Source organism: Protomyctophum bolini (genome assembly GCF_963924005.1).
Source record: "Protomyctophum bolini genome assembly, chromosome: 23".
NCBI classification, from domain to species: Eukaryota; Metazoa; Chordata; class Actinopteri; order Myctophiformes; family Myctophidae; genus Protomyctophum; species Protomyctophum bolini.
Genome location: NC_137884.1, coordinates 4,075,005 through 4,084,415, shown reverse-complemented (window position 1 = coordinate 4,084,415; position 9,411 = coordinate 4,075,005).

The window sequence follows — 9,411 nt, the reverse complement described above, 5'->3', positions numbered from 1 at the left end:
AAAAAGAAACCGAAAAAGGATAAAGACGTTTTTAGAGCGGTGATTCTCAAACCTGTGGTACGTGTATATAGTACCACTCACTGGTGGTACTGGAGCCCTTCTCTGGTGGTATACGCAGGAGTCGCCCCAAAAAACGGAGGGGAAAAAAAAGACAGAAGTGGAATGAAATATTTATATTACTACAGGTAGTTCTTCTTGACCAAGCAATTGGTTGAAATAGGCTCTCCAGCCATGCTGAAATCAGCACAGCTAGCCGTTAATAAAATATTTGAGAACGGATTAATCACATTAGATATGTCATCAGTTGTGCTGATTAGTGTCAGAGCAGCAGCATTATTGGCTGAATTGAATGTAATAGCTGAATAGGATGGGGCAGGTCTACGCTACCTGTATTTTAACATCAGTTATTATGGTGGTACTTGGACTGGCAAATATTTTTGCTACTTCGGTATAAAAAGGTTGAGAACCAATGATGTAGAGCTTTTTGAGCGAATCTCAGAATGTCGGTAGCAGAGAGCCCACGAAGGGAACCCAAAAAGATAAGACGAGGAGTTTTTGGAGCGAACCTCTGCAATGTCAGTTAGCAGAGAGAGCCTTCTGGAGAAAGAGGGCACACGTCTCAAAGGCCTCTCTGCTTGCCCAGACGACGCTGCTGCTGTGAAGCAGAATGTGTTAGATTTAGAAAGCCTGCCTGCTTCTGTCCTTCGTTTGTTGGGCCTTAAATGAAGAACTAGCAGCCGTTTGAGGAGAGTGTGTGTGTGTGTGTGTGTGTGTGTGTGTGTGTGTGTGTGTGTGTGTGTGTGTGTGTGTGTGTGTGTGTGTGTGTGTGTGTGTGTGTGCGCGCTAAATTAATTTAACACTATTTCATACTTGTTTAAATAAATAGTTTATCAGCTTCTTTTAATGTGAGGGTCCCTGACCAAATACAGTTCCGTTTAGGGGTCCTTAACATAAACATTTGCCAAATTATTTTTGCAGTAAGTCGCTGATGGTGGCTCTACCAACCAGCTTTCTGATCACAATAGGACCCTAAGAAAAACTGACAAACACAATACTCTGGATTGGAAACTTGGAAAGCTTGGAAACTTCAAACTAAGTAAGTGAACTCTGGAATGTTGGAAAATGGAAATCAAGTGTGGCGTATTCTAAAACGGAGCAGGAAGCAAAATCCAAAATGAGATATCTGTTTATTTTTTGTCCCCCCCCCACACCCCCACCCCCCAGGAACCAAGCTAATAACAGCCATTGCCATTATACTGTAGATATATACCTGCCAAATGCAAGCCGATAGTGAAGACATTTAGGCTGAAACTGGTGACACATTTGAGACAGACATGTGTCACATCACATTGTAGCGCACCACAACCAAAGGCACTATTTGACTTGATGCTCTGTGGATTTGTAGCCCTTTTACTCCTTGTCACAAGGCAAGCAGGTTTGTGTGAGCAAAATGGTGGCACAGAAAGCCACCCCATCGAACACTGAATAAATGCGAGTGTAATACATCTGGTTGTGACGTCTTTGCCACAGACTGGAATCGTCAGCTGACCCGCACGGTAGCCAAGCAAACTCTGTAACGTTTGGGGAACACGACATGAGCGCTCGATAATGACTATTTAAAACTCAACTGGTTGTCTCAGACATATATATATATATATATATATATATATATATATATATATATAAAAAATAGATGCCTCATTGGACGCTGCAGTTCGTTGAAGCCATGTGTGTCGACGGGAGGGCGGAAGAATTTACACTGGGGGAGGAAGTACGCCGGAAGAGTGGAAGGCACGCTACATCACGTTGCCACTCAAGTGACTACTGGCCAATCACAGCGCATCTTTTCCGGGACTTATCAGACCCGAACATGCGCTCTTGACACGCACACTCATGCTTCCGCAGTGCTTCGCAAAGGAATCTCTGCATTCTTTTTGCCCTCCCTCGAGCACATACGCTCCAGAGCCGAAATGGGCTACCTTTATATGTCTATGGTCTCAGATAAGAGAAATGGACCCTAGTTTCCCAAAGTCATCTTAAAGGACCATATACCGTTGCTCTGGCATGTATGTGCCATATACACTCAACATTAAGGAAGACTTTTCCATATTGGATTTTCAATCTAGAACCAGCTTGCTTCTCTGTATTTTTATACTTGTCCGGTGTCACTATGAATACATGAAAAGATGATGAGTATGCATATATATCAAGACTTAAGGAGTGATCTTTACGGTATTTTCCCTGGGCTTGTTTTTAGATGAGCAATATAACAAAGTCATGCAGTTGCATATTGTCGCTGTCTGGAGGAAAGCACCCAACTCCATTTTTGAGGTTTTTCTTTTTTTTCTCTTTTACATAAATCAATGCTATTGAACAACCGTTACGTCTGTGTGGTGGTTAAAAAATGATTGCACCAATGAAGAGTGTTAAAAAGCACTTTGGACAAAACCTCTTTACTCCATTGGACCCTCAAACTGTCTGCTGAAACGACTAACTAAACGACTAAAACCTCTCCCCCTCTCATGCAAGTAATATATAAAGTAATATATGAAGTCACTTTGATGAGGCAGTATTGCATTGTTTTAAAAATATGGTTAATGTCATGGAGTCAGGTGGTTTCAGGTGGTTTCCCCCCACAACAGCAGAATATATTTATTTTCTTTAACGTCTCTGGCAGTGGGGCCCGAGTTAATTAAACGTAAACTATGCACTGCTGCTTTACGACTGACTCTGTGCTCGGACAGACGCAAGATGTGTGACACGTGAGCTTCTATTTGACACCAGTGTACGACCAAGTGAAAACTACTGCAGGCCTTAAAGCTGTTTTTTTGCCAGGGTTAATGTGGTTAAGATGGCTTTGGGAAACCGGGTACTACTGAAGGTGTTTCATGTCATTTCTTAGAGTGTGTAAAGGTCCGTACATGCCGGGCGCCATTATTTTTGCACGAATAGGTTGCATCTATTCAAACTGCCGTTCGTGTTATGAGCAACGAGGCGAGAAAGGCCTATTTATTTTTAGTCAATTTGTTTCCACGTGAATGAAATCGCCAATCCGTATGTTGATGTGAAACAATTGCGTCGTTTGTTCGGATGGTTTATTCGCATCGACCCCGGGGTGTGTAATGACCTTCAGTCGTCTGTTTCTATGTGTAGCACAGGTGTGTCCAGCCCCGTGGACAATACACTTGTTTATATAGTAATACTGTAGCACTTATCTGTCTTGTCTGTGAATGTGTGTCTTGACTTTGATCCTGAATACACCTCGTTGGTTTCTTCAACTGTTTTCTCAGCAGACATAAGCATGTGGGCGGGACTAGCAGCTCATCCATCTCTCTCGTATGTTGGCCGATTTGGCTGATTGTCGTTGACGTTGATCTGAACCCATTTTGACCCGAGATCAGATTCTGAAAATATCTTCTACATCCAGACAGTTTTCCGAATAAGCTATGTTTCTATGTCAGTCGTTCTTCGATTTTTCAAAAATAGCAGACCTACAAGCTCGTAGCCGTTTGATAACACTCTTTTTTTTCAAAATTTAAAAAAACATGGGCTATAACCCATCGTTTTTGTCATTTCGTCATTTTTTCCAAATCCTCAAAAATGATGAAAAACTGCGCGCTATAGTATGCCGTACGATATGGGCTATAGCCCATGGTCCAAAATGATGAGAAACGAGGCTAACTTTTTTTTTTCAAAGTTTCAAAAAACATGGGCTATAACCCATCGTTTTTGTCATTTCGTCATTTTTTTCAAATCCTCAAAAATGATGAAAAACGGCGCGCTATAGTATGCCGTACGATATGGGATATAGCCCATGGTCCAAAATGATGAGAAACGAGGCTAACTTTTTTTTCCAAAATTTCAAAAAACATGGGCTATAACCCATCGTTTTTGTCATTTTGTCATTTTTTTCAAATCCTCAAAAATGATGAAAAACTGCGCGCTATAGTATGCCGTACGATATGGGCTATAGCCCACGGTCCAAAATGATGAGAAACGAGGCTAACTTTTTTTCCCAAAATTTCAAAAAACATGGGCTATAACCCATCGTTTTTGTCATTTCGTCATTTTTTCCAAATCCTCAAAAATGATGAAAAACGGCGCGCTATAGTATGCCGTACGATATGGGCTATAGCCCATGGTCCAAAATGATGAGAAACGAGGATAACTTTTTTTTTCAAAATTTCAAAAAACATGGGCTATAACCCATCGTTTTTGTCATTTCGTCATTTTTTTCAAATCCTCAAAAATGATGAAAAACTGCGCGCTATAGTATGCCGTACGATATGGGCTATAGCCCATGGTCCAAAATGATGAGAAACGAGGCTAACTTTTTTTTTCAAAATTTCAAAAAACATGGGCTATAACCCATCGTTTTTGTCATTTCGTCATTTTTTTCAAATCCTCAAAAATGATGAAAAACGGCGCGCTATAGTATGCCGTACGATATGGGCTATAGCCCACGGTCCAAAATGATGAGAAACGAGGCTAACTTTTTTTTTCAAAATTTCAAAAAACATAGGCTATAACCCATCGTTTTTGTCATTTCGTCATTTTTTCCAAATCCTCAAAAATGATGAAAAACTGCGCGCTATAGTATGCCGTACGATATGGGCTATAGCCCACGGTCCAAAATGATGAGAAACGAGGCTAACTTTTTTTCCCAAAATTTCAAAAAACATGGGCTATAACCCATCGTTTTTGTCATTTCGTCATTTTTTCCAAATCCTCAAAAATGAAAAACTGCGCGCTATAGTATGCCGTACGATATGGGCTATAGCCCACGGTCCAAAATGATGAGAAACGAGGATAACTTTTTTTCCCAAAATTTCAAAAAACATGGGCTATAACCCATCGTTTTTGTCAAAGACTCTAAGACTTTTGAAAGACTGAACCCACAATATGCAATATGATAACGATACAACGTTGTCAGCTTGCACTGATGTTCTGTTCATCCCCACAAAATCCACCCATCTGTTCTCAGTTTAACTTTGAATACACTACACTGCATGTCCAAACATTCGTCACTTCCACGCCCATTAAAGTATTAAAAGTGAATTTAATTTGCTCTTGTGTATTCTTTGGGTTCAGCCTTTCAGAAGTGGATCAAAGACCGGTTCTCTTGGTGTATCGTCTTTTGCTGTTAGCACTGGTCTCTGTGCCTGATACGCAACATCCCCTTAACTCCGATATTAGCTCATTAGTGTTTTTTTGCTGATGTTTTTCTTTCTTTTAATGGGCCAAATGTTTGCTGCAGTTTCATCAATGTGTTGCGGTACTGTGTACGTTGTAAAAACCAGCAGGTGTGGAATTGCAAGTTCCTCAGCTGTGACTTATGGGCACATTAACACTCTCACACGCAAGCGTTAAATTTGCTCTTATTCTTCTCTACTTAACCCATTCTGACCCGGGATCAGATGAAAAAAATGTCTTCTACTGTACATCCTGACACTTTTCTGAAAAAGCTATGTTTCTATGTCAGTCGTTCTTCGATTTAAAAAAAATAGCAGACCTACAAGCTCGTAGCGCGCCACTCTGTGGCGCGCTACGAGCTTGTAGATCTGCCCAAAATGGGTTTTAAAGCTCGGGTTGGGTCGGAGATGTTCAACAGCGCATGTCGTTTCCCATTTTCAGGGTGAGTGAGCTAACATGGCCTCCAGTGAGGGTGAGGGCTATAGACGCAGTGAAAACCCATGCGAGGGTGCGGGCTAGCCGCAGTAAAATAAATCACACCCATGTGAACTGAGTGGTGCAACTCCCCCCCCCCCCCCCCCCTCTCTCTCTCTCTCTCTCATTAGCAGGAAACAGTGCAGAACGTGCAGCACTATCTCTCTCTCTGTCTCTGGCAGAGAGAGAGCACCCCTGCTGGTGGCTGATGCTCATTAACACACACATAGGCGGACACATAGGTGAACACGGACATTGCTGTTCCTTGGAGTGGTTGCACCACTCTAAAACAAAATGCCCAAACTGTTAGTTCACGGCCCATGATTAATCTGTCCTGCTGCTCCTTAAATCTGTGATGTGTCGTTACTTCTTGCATTTATCTTTAATTTTAATTTTGTTTTTGTTTAATACTGCAGAATGGTGGCCTACACTCCCTACAGTATCTTCCTAAAGTCGTCATTATGCATTATGGCTTGAATGGTGGCTTGAATGGTGGCTGTAGATGCAGTAGATTATAGCACACAAAGTCTTATCCCTGCTGTGTAGACACCATTGTCCTTTCCGGACAGCCAGAAAGGTCACACAACCTTAAAATATGGATACCCTGTTCCTCGCAAATTTCCTTTATTGACCCCAAGCCTATGTCTATGACATGTTGCTACCTTTTGTAACTAATTAGAATGTTGCTATATGTAGTACAGTTTTATTAGCTTGTGGAATACATTAGCCCTCATTCTGCCATGTGAAGGAGTTTCTTCTTTTTCTTTTTTTTTTTTCATTGAATGGCCTGAATTTACATATTATCTCTGATTTCTTTTGGTCATATGACAGAAATGTAATGCAGTATACCTGTGTATACCGTATGTAGCTTAAATAGTACTGTGTATTTTTACTGCAGACTTACTGAGGTATTTATTGCCTGAAGCCATATGCTGGGCACCAGTGGTGGAAAGTAACTAAGTACATGTACTTAAGTACACTTTTGAGGTATTTGTAGTTTACTCGAGTGTTTCCAATTTCCAATACTTGTACTTCTACTCCACTACATCTCAGATCCAAATATTGTACTTGTACTACATTCATTTGAAAACTTTAGTTCCTAGTTACTTTGTAGATTTTGATTATTACAAAACATACATTAACCACTTCAGCCCTACTGTATATACATGTCGACCATTTGAAAATAGCAGAGCTTGCGTCGTAAGCATGTAGATCTGCTATTTTCTAAAGATTATTATATATTTGAAAACGGGACATTAGTACTTTCACGTTTGGTGTTTGCAAACATTTGTAACTCAAATATTTGCTTCTGGGGGGTCCCTGGAACAAAGTATTTTGAGATGGGGCGGTCAGCAGCCAAATAATTGAGGTGCTCCTTGACATGACATGCATCGTTTGAGAGCCACTGACCTAGAAACAGGGTTTTTCAGAAAAATGATTTAGAAGACATTTATTTTTAGAATCAGCCTCTGGTCTTAATGGGACGAATATCATGCCTTGTTTGTTTGTTATCTTTAAAAAAAAACATAAATCCAGCCTTTTAGATTAACAATGAATGTACAGTGTAATCATCGGTGTATACGTACGCGTCACTGAGGGTTCATTTGCCCAATTTGGGTTGGATTTGACTGTGGCTTCATGCTCATGTAATGTTGGGTTATTTGGACTACAGTACTTGTGCCACTTTATATAGCTGGTCATGATATTATTAATAACATTGAAGACAGTATAATCTAAAGCCCAAACCACACCAAAGGGTTGCCATGCAATTCCTTGCAACCAAACGCTTTGCGAGTAGTTGACTCCATAACTCTCAAATGCACCATGGATTCTGAAGTAACCATCTCACTGTTGTATCCTTAAGGCCTATCCATACTCCAGTTTTAGGTGATAAGGTGACCACTGAAAACTAGAACATGATGTCAGGTTGATCACACCATGGTGGTAAGCGACTCACGCCGCTCACCCAGGGGCGTGCACTAGGTGGTGCTAGCTCACCTGCCCTTTTGCCCTCTGATAGCAATGTGCCCTTTTGAAAGTTTGTTTTTTGTACACTTTGTTCATTTTCTTTTGTTTTGTACAGTCTACAGTATGTGGCCCATGGTGACATTGATCAATTCTAGATTAAAAGCTTCTATATTATTGTATTATTTATGTCCACAAATCTATAAATGTCACACATTATTAAGGCAGCTGGCTGTTCCACGCACCGCACAAGGTGCCCTTTTTTCACTCCTGCCCCTCAAAATGTCTGTGCAGTGTGCACGCCACTGCGCTCATTTCTCTTTTTGCTAACCACCGTTTCACCGTATCACCTAAAACTGGAGCATGAATAGGCCTTTAGAGACTTGTTGACGTATAAACATACATGACCCACAAAGCTGCTTTGCCAATGTGTAGCCATGATGATGATGATGATGACTAGTGCCTGAATAAATGTTCTTTAAATGAAACAAGAGTTGTGTCTTTGAACATGGACCAGAAATCCAAACGGCTTTGTCTTTGTCTGATGTTAAAAGTGCACATTTAAAAAAGTCTTTCAAAAACAATATCACTGTTCTCTCTCTCTCTCTCTCTCTGGATTTGTGATCATAAGAAAAAAATATGGTTTAGTAACTGTGTGTAACACAAAAACTAAGGCACTGGTGTCGGACTTCTGGTTTACCGGAACGGGGTTCAACTCCCTGCAGTGCCCTACTCAATGTGTTGTATTTACCGGAAAGGATGGGAAACATTAGCAAATTGCGGAAATTGCGGAAATGGTAATTGCGGAATTGCGGAAATTGCAGAAATGGAAATTGCGGAAAGTGCGGAAATTGCGGAAATGGTAATTGCGGAATTGCGGAAATTGCAGAAATGGAAATTGCGGAAAGTGCGGAAATTGCGGAAATGGTAATTGCGGAATTGCGGAAATTGAGGAAATTAAGGAAATGGTAATTGCGGAAATTGCGGAATTGCGGAAATGGAATTGCGGAAATTGCGGAATTGATGAAATTTAGGAAATTTAGGAAATCGTAATTGCGGAAATTGCGGAATTGCGGAAATTGCGGAAATGGAAATTGCGGAATTGCAAAAATGGAAATTGCGGAAAGTGCGGAAATTGCGGAAATGCTAATTGCGGAAATTGCGGAATTACGGAAATTGAGGAAATTGAGGAAATGGTAATTGCGGAAATTGCGGAATTGCGGAAATTGAGGAAATGGTAATTGCGGAAATTGAGGAAATTAAGGAAATGGTAATTGCGGAAATTGCGGAATTGCGGAAATGGAATTGCGGAAATTGCGGAATTGATGAAATTTAGGAAATTTAGGAAATGGTAATTGCGGAAATTGCGGAATTGCGGAAATGGAATTGCGGAAATTGCGGAATTGATGAAATTTAGGAAATTTAGGAAATCGTAATTGCGGAAATTGCGGAATTGCGGAAATTGCAAAAATGGAAATTGCGGAAATTGCGGAAATGCTAATTGCGGAGTATTATAGCGATTATAGCCTATCGTTTTTTGAATTTTTGATAATTTTTTTCATCATTTTGGACCATGGGCTATAGCCTTTCGCTTTTCCACGATTTTCACCTTTTTTTAAATCCTCAACAATGATGAAGACTATAGCGATGACCTCTGAGACCATGGACCAATGAACCATGTAAATACAACACATTGAGCAGGGCACTGCAGGGAGTTGCACCCCGTTCCGGTAAACCAGAAGTACGACACCAGTGCCTTAGTTTTTGTGTTGTCATTTA